The following is an 11,736-nucleotide window of genomic DNA, read 5'->3' on the forward strand; positions in this document are numbered from 1 at the left end:
AAGTACGCGGTGCATCACATTTTGCAGCCACATGCCGATCCAGCCCACATCTTCTACACACCACAGATGACCTGACACAATTTTCTTGGGTGTGTCCATAATTGAAGTATTTCCGGCAGTACTCTGGTTGGCCAGGGTACCATAGGTATCCCCTGTTTCCTGCAATGCTAAAATTGGCTGGAGGCTGGCAAACTCCGCCCACACGTGAATCATCTGGTTTGAACTGCACCCAGAACTTATGTTTTCCATTAAAGACACCCCAGTTATTGGATTGCTTGAAGCCTCCGTTGACCGAAATACAATACCTCTTAAGGAAGGTGGTAATGTCCTCCGTATTCATGCAAGGGTTGAACATATGTACGGTGAGGGGCAATTCTTCCATCATGTAGCAAGGTTGCATCGACACCCCTCGAAGTCTATCATCCTCTCTACTCCTCTTGAAGTTTTCATACGCCCATAAGGCGTCATTTGGCTCGTTAAAGGTCACGTCGTAGTTACCTTGGCGTGGAAAGTCCTGCACACAAAACAGCTTCCCGGTTGCAACGCGTAGCAGGTCTCTCAAGATTTTCTCCATGACGTATTTCAGTGATACTTGTCCTCGCACTTCCTCATTCGCATGGATCCTCACTGCATGCGCGCTCCCGTATAGAAAGCCGCCATATCGATTCCGTCGCAAGATTGGGTGCGCCCCACCAAAAGCAGCAGGGAGCTTTAGCCCTTTCGGGCGATGCCAAGGGGTCAGTCCCTCTCTCCGTTGGCCCTTCAGCAGGTGACCACAAAGATCGCAGCCAAAAGGCCGAGAAGCGATAACCAGAAATGGGCCCCTGCCCGAGTGCCGCCCGATGGCCAGGGGCACTACGCTTTAGGGAGAAAAGAAAAAAGGAGGGAGCCAGGAGTCGCCTGCTGCCCGCTTGCCTCCTCCCCCCCAGCATGCCTGCCTCCACTCACTCAGTCCTTCCAACACAGCTCCGGGGAGTCTATGCAGCAGCGACGACGACGGGTGCAAAAGCCAAAGACTTTCTATGTAGCAAAGAAAAGCAGCCACACACACTGGGGCCACATGGCCAAAAAACAGCCAAAAAGACACATGCTTCCAGTTCTTTTACCGGCACCAGTCTTCATCTGTTCATTTGCATAGGAACCGCCCACTTTTTCTCTGCTCGCCGACTTGTCTGGGCTGCCATGAAACTTGGCCAGCTAGCAGGCAGTGGCAGGACTTTTCAGTTCAGGTCATTTCAGCCACCCATTGTGACATCAAGCCAGCAAGACAGGCTTTTGCTTGCTTGCTGCTGAAGTGTTTCCTATGCAGGCTGGCTGGATACAGCTTCAACAAGAGTTTCTTAGGTATCTGCTCGTTCGGACTGAATTAGGCAGCAGGTGGCACTCCTGCTCCAAGCAAGCTGAAAAGAAAGTAGGAAGCCAGGCAAAAGAATGAACAAGACACAGCAAAAGAAGGAGGCTTTATTTTGTGCGAATTTCTTCTTCTTTCTTTGCAAAAGAAAGAGCCAAAAAAGGAGAGCATGCTTCTATTTTTGCCCGCTGTTTGTTTCTATTTTTTGATACAAGCCAAATATCCCCAAAGGGAAGTGCACCGGTCCTGGAGGTACTGCAATACCAGGTCAATGCGTGGAGTGGACAGAGCAAGCTCTTCTTCCATCTCCCTGTTCTAAAAATCCATTTAAAATATGGTCCCCTGATAGGGGACGTATCAGATATTAAACTGATGAGAACAGATTTTTTTTCTTTTTAAAGGTTTTTATTGTACAGCTTTTTTTATAATACAGCATATACTTTTTGAAAAAAAATAAACCACCCGTACATTACAGGAACCCATAACATTTCAACACATAACATATGCATATATATATATGTAACCCATATTCCCCCCCCCCCCCAATCACAGATAGGGTGTAGGTGAGGGAATCTATATGCATTACCCAGGGTGGTGCTTTACCTGTTAGGCTCACAGGAGGCCTAAGCCTCCGCCACGGAGAGCCTGGGGTACGTATGACAATATGTAGAACCTCGTACTTGGTGCAGCGCCTCCACCTGCGATGGCTCCCACCAGAGGGGGAGGGGTTCCTCGCAGGAAAATATATATATCACTCCACACTCCGTATGTTAAACAACCAATGACTTTACTGTATAGCATATGCACATATATCAACAGGTGTCCCTCCCTAAAGGAGACACTAACTACTGCGTCTCGCAGGACGCTACCTCCACCTCCACCGGATGATCCCACCCAATGTCCAGTAACCCCACACAGTATTACCCCACCTGCAAGTGAGGTAGATATGTGTGACTGCGCAGCCGCTATGTTCCGTGTGAATATGGTATGACTCGTTGGTGCCCTTGTTGATTACCTGCCGGGCACTCCGGTGCCCGGGCCTGCCAAGGAACTTCACAAAGGATCCGGATGTCGGCTTTATACAGGAACTACCGTCCGGGGCGATCCCACCCGGATGGCTGCTGCAGCGACAGCGAAGGTCTGAGCCCACACCTCTGGATGGACGCGCAGCATCTGCTGGGTCCCTGACTGACTCTGGATAGTAAGGGGCAGGGTCCTTAACCTGGGGCCTGTCCATGACACCACTCACACTACTGGGTGACTCAGGGCTAGCTGGGGCCTTGGGGGCTGCTGGCCTAATGCAGGGAGTCACTGACTCCTGCACCCTACCTCCTTCCCCTAGCTTCTCCTGGCGCCAACTGCTCCTCTCCTCAAAACCCTGCAAAATGTATCTCTTCTCCCAGCAGGGCAATCCTCCAGCCCTATTGGCCACTCTAGGGCACCTAGTACCTTCGCCCGTTAGCCTCCTGGGAATTGTAGTCCCGTGGAGGCTATCCCTACATTTGGGCTGCGTGCACGACTGCACTGCGCATGCACAACTCAATGGCCTGCCGGAACTCCCTGGCCTCATCCGCGCATGCGCGCGCAACCACAATGGCGGCCCCCGCTAGCCGGGTGCGCCGCCGAGCCTCCTAAGGCTCTAACCGCTCCCTGCTCCGGCCCCCACCTTTGGAAGCAGCCGGCGGGTCCGTCGCTGGCTCCGGCGGCACCCGAGACCGCGCTGCCACAAAGGAGGGGGGTTGCTAAACCAACATCTCGCTTCACAATACCCCTGTCCCTTATCATCTCCTAAGCTTTTACTCCACAGCCTGTGCTGTGGAGTGGAGCATCGGCCCGCCTCTACTCTCCGATACTCCACACTAAGGACCCAAAACAAAGCACATAGTGCTTACACACTTCATCAAAACAAAATATCATCCGTGTTCTCTACCTTAGTGTAAAAGCATAAGAACCTCCTCTTTTATTTTCTCAATACCTTCTTCCATTCCTTCTCTTAATACATATTTCTTTCAAGCATCATACTCTTCTATGGTACAATCTTATCACACTTATCATATTACTCTTTACCATGATATATCTCCATGATGTTCGAGATCTACTTTCCCTTTACATCTTTACAATTAATCTCCTCCACATTCCTGTCTTCCAGAGATCTTCTCCTTCCTCTTTCTCCCCACCTTTTTGTATCAAGCAAAAAAACCAAACATTTTCCCTAATATCATTCTCACACACACATTCACTCCTATCACTTCTTTTCTATAAATCAACACATTTCGTACCTCCCACATCACTTCTTTCACACAATTAACTATTTTCCATAGCACATTCACTTTCTTCCCACTCCCTTCACATAGCCCATACATCATCATTTCATACTCTAGTTTTTTGTTTTTTATCCCCGTCACCTCCTTAATAATTTTCCCCAAACATCTCCACACATTTCTAACAAAATAACAGTTCCAAAATAAGTGTACAAGATTTTCAGAACCTCCACATACATCCCTTGGGCAAACCTCAGTTCTTGCTAGATTTCTTCTTTTCTGAAAAAACCTTACTGGCAAGCAGTTGTGTACCGACATCCACGCCAAGTCTTTCTGATTGTTTGTTAGGTCTTTTTGACACACATTCTCCCATACTACTATAGTCTGCTTCTCATTTAATCCTCCAATGTTTTTGATGCTCTCTTTATTGCTTATTATTTTCTTTATTTTTCTATTATCTCCCCAAAAGCTTTTATCGATCTTTTCCATATCAAATTTCCTCATAAATGTTTCTATCCTCCCATAACTCTCCGGGGTTGTAAAGCACACAGGTTTTCTGAGATCTATTTTAATCCAACCCAGTTTCCTTAACAAACTCCCAGCTGCGTACCTGCACAGACATGCTGCCTTATTGTCCTTGTTATTTACTAACGTGAAGCAAAATTGTACATATTTCGCCTCCATGTTTACTTCCAAATTAGGGAAGCCTTTTCCCCCTTTCTTCTTTTCTTTGTATAAAATTTGTCTTTTCAGTTTTTCTTTTTCTGATCCCCCCCAAAAAAACAAACAAAAATCTTGTTACTTTTTTTAACCATCTATCTGTTGGGGGGAACACCATCCCCAAATATAACAAAATAGGTATCAGTAAGGCTTTCGTAATTAAAACCTTCATCTCTATTGATAATCTCCTAAACGACCAAAACTGAATTTTTTTAGTTATCTTCTCACCAATACTTTCCCAATTCTCCTCACCTTTTAAGTCTTCGTCAAACCATACTCCCAAGATTTTTAAGTGCTGCTTTTCAACTAAGATTCCGCACTCTTCCAGCTCCCTCCAGGGACCAAAAGCCTTACAACTGCTTTTGTCCCAGTTCACTTTAAACCCAGAGGCTTGACAGAACATTTCTACATGAAATTTAGCTCTTTTGATCGCTACTTGGGATGTATATATTAGTGTAACGTCATCTATATAGCCTAGGACTTTCACACTCCTACCTCCGCTCCCTGGGACTTCCACGCCTCTGACCACCTAATCTCGTTTAGCAAAGGTTCAATTGCACATATAAAAGCAATTGGGGACAATGGGCATTTCTGTCTTACACTGGATTTTATCGGTATTTTATCTGTTAAAAACCCATTAACCAGTACCTTACTAAAGACTCCATTGTACAGTCCTCTTATTTGTTTCATTAACCCGCCTTGGATCCCTAGTTTTTCTAACACTTTAAATAAAAAGCAATGCGACAGCCTGTCATAGGCCTTTTCAAAATCTATGTAGGCTACAACTACCTAGCTGTTGCCTCTCATTGCAATACAATATTAGTCCTAATTAAGATTAGATTCTCTGTAACCTGCCTACCTGGTACTGCGCAAACCTGGTCCTCTTCCACTATCTTTCCTATTACACTTCTCAATCTTACCATGATAATTTTTGCTATTATTTTATAATCCGCATTCAGGAGCGTGATTGGCCGCCAGTTTTTTAAATCTCTTTTGTCTCCTTTTTTATAAATTAGGGTAATTATCCCCTCCTGAAAAGACTCAGGTGTTTTTCGTGTTCGCCACACTTTTTTACACACTTCCACGAGCTCAGGCCCCACTAACTCCCAGAACTCGCAATATAATTCGTAGGGTAGTCCATCACTCCCTGGTGTCTTTCGTTTTTTTCCACTCTCGTACCCCTTCCTCAACTTCTATTGCACTTACCTCCCTTCCCAAAAATTCCTGTTCCTCACTATCCAATTTACACTGAATTTTCTCCAATAGCCCATTTTCAATTCACCTATCCCTATTCTTTTCTTCGAATAATACTTTATAGTATTCTTCGACTTCTCTCAGTATTTTTTCTGTTCCATACGTGTTAACTCCATCCTTATCTAAAATAGAACTCATTACAGCTTTTTCAGAAAAGACCTTTTTAAAAAAATATGGTGTGCATTTTTCGTATTTTTCTATTTCTTCCACCCTCGCCGCATTTATGATTTTTTTCCCTTTATTATCGATTATTTTCTTTAACTTTCTTTCCTCTTTCTATTTCCTTCTCCACATCTCACCCTAATTTCTTTAGTTTGTACAAAAAATGTCGTCTCAACAATGCTACTTCAAGCTCTTCTTCTCCAGCCCTCGCTTTCTCACTACCCTTCTTAATAAAGAATTTCTTCGTTTCTTTTTTGAACCACTCCCACAACTCAATCACATCCCTAAATTCATTCATCATGTCTTTCATCCTTGCATACAACCTTTCATACTGATCTCTAATTTTCACATCCTCCATCAATGTCACATTTAACTTCCAATACCCTTTTCCATGCTCTTCTATTCCTTCCATAGCCACTCTACACCTAATGCATACGTGGTCCGAAAACGCTACTTTGGTCACTCTCCACTCTATCACTTTCATTCCTTCTAGATTTGACGTCCCCTTTGTCACTATACCATGTAAAGTCTCTTGGGGTTTTCCCCCACATTCTACTTGTATCCCTTAAGCCATAGTCCTTTATTATACTTTTTAAAAGGGTAAGTGTCCCGTCTGGTCTCTGTTCCTCTGCCCCTCCTACTCTGTTTTCTTTATCTAACACACAATTAAAATCCCCCACAACTATTGTAGGTTCCCGTCCTGGCAAAAACATTTGAAGTCTTTCAAACAATTCCTCCCTCTGATTTTTACATGGTGATGCATATATATTGAAGATTCGAAACTTCACCCCCCTCCACCTAAACATAACACAAATTATCCTACCAGGTTCAATTATTATTGTTTTAAGTACAACAAACTCCTTCCTTCTAAACAATATGCCCACCCCTCCATTTCTGTTGTCGTAGCACCCCGACCGAACGGCTTCCCCAAATTCCCACTCCTTTTTTGGTGAGTCTGTTATCCCACATTCTTTGATGCACGTGATATCGCTTTTTGTTTTTGCCACAAAGTCTAAGATCACTGCTCTCCTTGCAGGAGCTTTAATGCTCCTCACATTTAGTGTGGCGATTACAAAAGTCATTTCTTCCAAAAAAGGTTAAAGGGTCTTGTACTTACGGGCTTTCATCCTTCCCCGTTTTATTCATACCCGTCGTCTCCATCAAATTTTCCTCGTCAAAACCTTCTACAAAAGATACCTCACATGGTGACACAGTGTTTTAGTTAGTGTATTCCTCTTCTAATGGCCCTGGGCTACTAAATGTCCCAACTATTTCAGTAGTAGAAGTTGCGGGTAGATCTTCTTCTAAGATCTGTAGTCTAAGACAACATACTTTGACGCTTGCCCAATCAGCTGTTGCTCTTCTTTTTAAAAAAATTGCTGCTTTTCTGCTCTTTGGTTGTTGAACAAACATTTATTCTCCTTCTTCCTCCTCCTCCTCTTCCTCTTCTTCCTCCACCATTTTAGGTGTTCCTCCTTCCTTCATTTCTTCCTCTTGCTCTGGTCTGAGCGCCTTCGGTATCCCAATTGATTGTTCCTGGGAGGATTCTCCTTCTTGGTTTCCTTGTTCGCATCTTTCTGAGGGAGTCTCTGACACATGGGACGCGTCCCCATCCTCCCCCTCCATTTCTACCGCCCTTTGGGCATCTGCCCCAGGGACATCGCTCTGTATAGGTGCAGCGTCTTGTAGAGATTCAGAGGTCTCTGTCATATTTTCCTCCCTTTCCCTCTCTTTCGCCATTCGGGCTTCTTCTTCCTGCTCACCTCATGGGATGACAGCCGCTCTGGACAATTTCTAGCCATGTGATTCTCACCCCCACACAGGTCACATTTGCGTGCTTTCTTGCAGTTTCCTACATAATGTCCACGCTCGCCACAATTCCGGCAAGGCTCCTACAAAATTGCGCTTGGCCTGGGTAGAATAAGAATCCACGGTTTCCCCCCAGGCTGAAGTTGGCCGGAGGGTACATCACACACTCTATACCAGAGGGGTCCGGTCTAAAAGCAACCCAATATTTTCGCTTGCCATTAAAGATCCTATACTTATTCTTCATCTGGTCTCCTCCCTTCGCCAGTTTACAGTATCTTGCCAAGAAAACATCAATGTCCTCTCTATTCACCCGTGGGTTAAACATATGCACAGTCAGAGGTTTCTCTTCCAGCTGGAAGTTGGGAATTAGCTCGATATCTCTCATGATATCTTCCCCAAATCTCTTCCTTGCATCTTCATAAAGGTTCCAGCACTGACATCATAAAACAAGTGATGTCGAAGATCCCCTGTCGTTGAAAGTCTTGTACGCATAGGATGTTCTCCAAAGTTACGCTGGTTTTTAAGACGATTTCATCCATCACGAAGTCCAAATGAATTCTGCTCCTCTCCTCCTCAGCAACCAAAACGCGGACCGTGTCCCGCATGCAGCTCCTCTCCGCCATCGTTCCCAGAGCTTCGGTGCAGCACCCCAATAGCTGCAAGTGGGTTAAGCCCTTTCGGGCGATCCCACAAGGCAGAGGCGCCGGCCCTCACTCCCTTTTGGCCCCTCGACTATGACCGTGCTGATTTCCTCGCACAGCTGGGCCAGCAGATCCATGGTTTGCCCAATGTTGTCATCGAGGAGGAGGGTCTCTGCTGCCTCTCGCCTCTCTCTTATGAGCTCGTCCACGGTCACCGGTGTCTCGCTAGGTGGCTGGTCTAAAATGGCCGCCTGCTCCTCTACAATGGCTGCCTTCTGCATCTCTGCTTCCTCCTCCTCCAGGTCGCTTTCAGCGTTGCTGGAAGTGGGTGAGTCGCCGATTTGCATTTGGGCCCTCTTCTGCTCCAGCCCCTGGTGTGGGCTTTCCGTCTCAGGGGCTCTCCTCTTTATTCTCTGCTTCTCCATTCCGGTCTGGGCTCTGGGGGCGGCATCTGTTGCAAGGGGGGAAGAGGGAGGGGGTGCAGCTGCCTCGGGGCTGGGGAGAGGTGTTACAGGGGGGGGGGCTGCAGCCTCATGGAGGGTGGGGGGGCTGCAGTGGAGGGTTGGGAGGAGGGGGCAAGGGGTGGTGGGTGGGGGGGAGGTTGGGGTAGGAGGGAGGGTGGGGGTTGCAGTGGGTGTGGGAGGGTGTGTTGCTGCAGGGGTGAGGGTGGGAGGGGGTGGGGGCTGCTACTGAAGGGATGGCGGGCTCAGGAGCCGCAGCGGGCGCTGTTTGGGTGGCCTCCTTTTGCCTTTGCTCCTTCTGATACTGATACTTACCACCTTTGCCTTTATGGGTTAGTTTGCAGGGGGCTTCTTGGGTGCCTTCTGGGTTGCTGTCAGGGGAGCGCCCAGTGTCGCGCCTTTCGCCGCAGCCTCTGCGTAGCTCCTGACCCTCAGCTGGCAGTCCCGGATCATGTGGGTTGTCTTTCCGCACAGATCGCAGGTTTTCTGGCGAGGACAATCCTTTGTTTCGTGACCGGTGTTCTTGCAGTTTCTGCAGGCTTTCAAGGTGCACTGTTTCCACTGATGCCCCAGGTTCCCGCAGTTACCGCAGGTCTGGGGCTGGTAAGGGTAAAAGATCCTCCCTGTGCTGCCCTCAAGTGAAAATCTGGGAGGGAAGTGGTGCAGCCGGTCCATCGCTTCTGAATCTGGCCACAAGCGAACGACCATGCTCCACCTTCCCACCCAGTACCCCAATTTATCCTTGATCCGGCTCTGCTCCTTCACCACGGTGCAAGAGCGCCGCAGAAAGGTGGCAATATTCTTCCAGGGATGTGGGGGTTCCTCACCGTCACAGTGATCCTCTTCTCGTCCCTCTGGATAGGGCAGTTCACGTCGAACTCTGAGAAGGGGACCTCCTGTTTCAGGGTCTGGAAAGCCTCCCAGTACCTCCTGCAGTCTCACCAGCTTCTTGGCAAAGGTCTCAGCGTCCAATAGGGGGCGCTGTCCGTCGACCTCCCTCAGCTGCATCACCACCGTCTGCCTCATCCAGGGTTCCAGGCGGGGGATCCACCTGTTGCTGCTGCTCCCAGCTCCAGGGTTGGAGCTGGGGCCGCCACTGCTGGTGCTGGCAGTGGGGGGGTGAGGCTGCTGGGGGGGGCAACGTCGCCTGAGCCGCTGGAGCTGGTAGGTGCTGGGGCCCGTCTCTGGGGGTGCCGTGTGCTTCTCCTTCTTCTTGGTCTTGCGAAGGGTGGTCCCGGCAGGCTCCGTGGTGATCTACATCCTCTCCGTCCCAGTCTGGAGGGCTGCTGTTGCCATCCTTCTCGTCGCAGGGGGGTAGAGCTTCGCCGTTCCTCATAGCCCGGGGGTCCTGTCGCTTGGTCCTGAATTGCCCAGAGGTCAGGTGCATCACCCCAATTACTTAAGCCCGAAGGCGATGCTACAAGGCCGAGGTGCCGGACCGTCACTCTCCCGTTCGGTCTTAAGGCAGTTGAAAGGATTATAACAAAAGATACCCTGATTTTAGAGGAACAACGTAATTTTATAATTGACAGCGTCAATTTCATTTTAACACACAATGCTTTTTGGTTCAATGGTCTTTTCTACCTCCAAATGTGCGGGACCGCAATGGGGATCAGGTTTGCGCCCAGTTATGCAAATATTTTTTTAGCAGACTGGGAGGAAGCCAATATTTGGTCAACTCACCCTTTTAGCGCAAACCTGGTCTCCTGGCACAGGTGTATACTGTAGATTACGTGCTATTCATATGGAAGGGGGGAGAGACGGAACTAACTAATTTCATTAGACACATCAATGACAATAATGTGAATTTAGAGTTCACATCTGAACATAGTCAAGTGAATATTAATTTTTTGGATCTAACAATTTATATAGACCACTCAGTAATTAAGACAAAAACTTTTTCAAACCCACGGATGCTAACAATTTTTTAATGACATCTAGTTGTCACCACCCTAAATGGCTAAAGAATATATCAAATGGCCAATTCAGGAGATTAAAAAGAAACTGTACAGATGATAGCGTATTTAAGGAGCAAGCTCATACAGTACATTACAAGGGAGGTTTTTAGAAAGCGGCTATCAACCGGAATTAATAAAATCAGCAGTGGACAAAACAAATGGACTACCACACAGCGATTTACTGACACTAAAAGTGAAAGATAAAAATTCCGATTTTAAAACACCATTTATCATCACTTATAATTCAGACGCCACTAAAATACAACAAATTATTAAACGACATTGGCATGTGGTACAGACAGATCCGGTCCTTAAAGACCACATTCCAGATGTCCCGAGAGTAATTTTTAGAAAAGCTCCATGCATAAAATCCAAACTGGCCCCTAGCATCTTCAGAAAAGAAGAAGCACCTAAGACCCAGAGTGGGCTGCCCCCGCCAAAAGGCTTCTTCGGTTGCTTTGGCTGCAAGGCATGCAAGCAGGTAACCAAGGGGGAAAGAACAGAGTTTACCTCTAATGTAACAAAAGAGGTTTTTAAAATCAAACAAACCCTAAACTGCCGTACAGATTACATTGTGTACTGCACCGACACACTTTATTCGAGTAAATACCCGGTATGTACCTGGCAGATACCTGGAATGCGCCACTCCTAACCTCTGACAAGCCCCGTTGCATTTGCCTTCCCAGCCTGGGTTCATGCCTGGCTGATGGGCGGCTGATCTGTTAAATGATAATGATTAGGATTTAATAGGCTGCAATGCTTCGCGTGTCTACCAGATGGCATAAATTCATGAATTGTAATGCAGTTTATATATATATACTGTGCAGTATTGCAGCCAGCGGGAATAAAATGCTTCAATCCCTGCTTGGAAAATAACTCAATGTACTCGGGCAGAAAACAGTCACAAACCTCAATACACCCGGGTATACCCGAATTCGTGGGACTAGCCAAGCTCGAATAAAGTGTGTCGCCAGTGTACTTATTGTCTTGCCCATGTGGACTCCAGTACGTGGGCCGCACTACAAGACCTTTGAGGGTCCGCGTTCTGGAACACATGGGAAATATACGAAAGCAGATCATGACACATAGTGTTTCCAAACATTTTAGTCTGGTCCAGGA

The 11,736-nt window shown here is 47.1% G+C and overlaps 1 pseudogene; it reads right to left on the reverse strand.

Moving 5' to 3' along the window:
- Window positions 1-1,581: 1,581 nt before the first annotated feature.
- LOC142500293 (U2 spliceosomal RNA) lies at window positions 1,582-1,756 on the reverse strand (annotated as a pseudogene).
- Window positions 1,757-11,736: the final 9,980 nt, after the last annotated feature.

This window comes from Ascaphus truei, chromosome 7 (genome assembly GCF_040206685.1).
Source record: "Ascaphus truei isolate aAscTru1 chromosome 7, aAscTru1.hap1, whole genome shotgun sequence".
NCBI classification, from domain to species: Eukaryota; Metazoa; Chordata; class Amphibia; order Anura; family Ascaphidae; genus Ascaphus; species Ascaphus truei.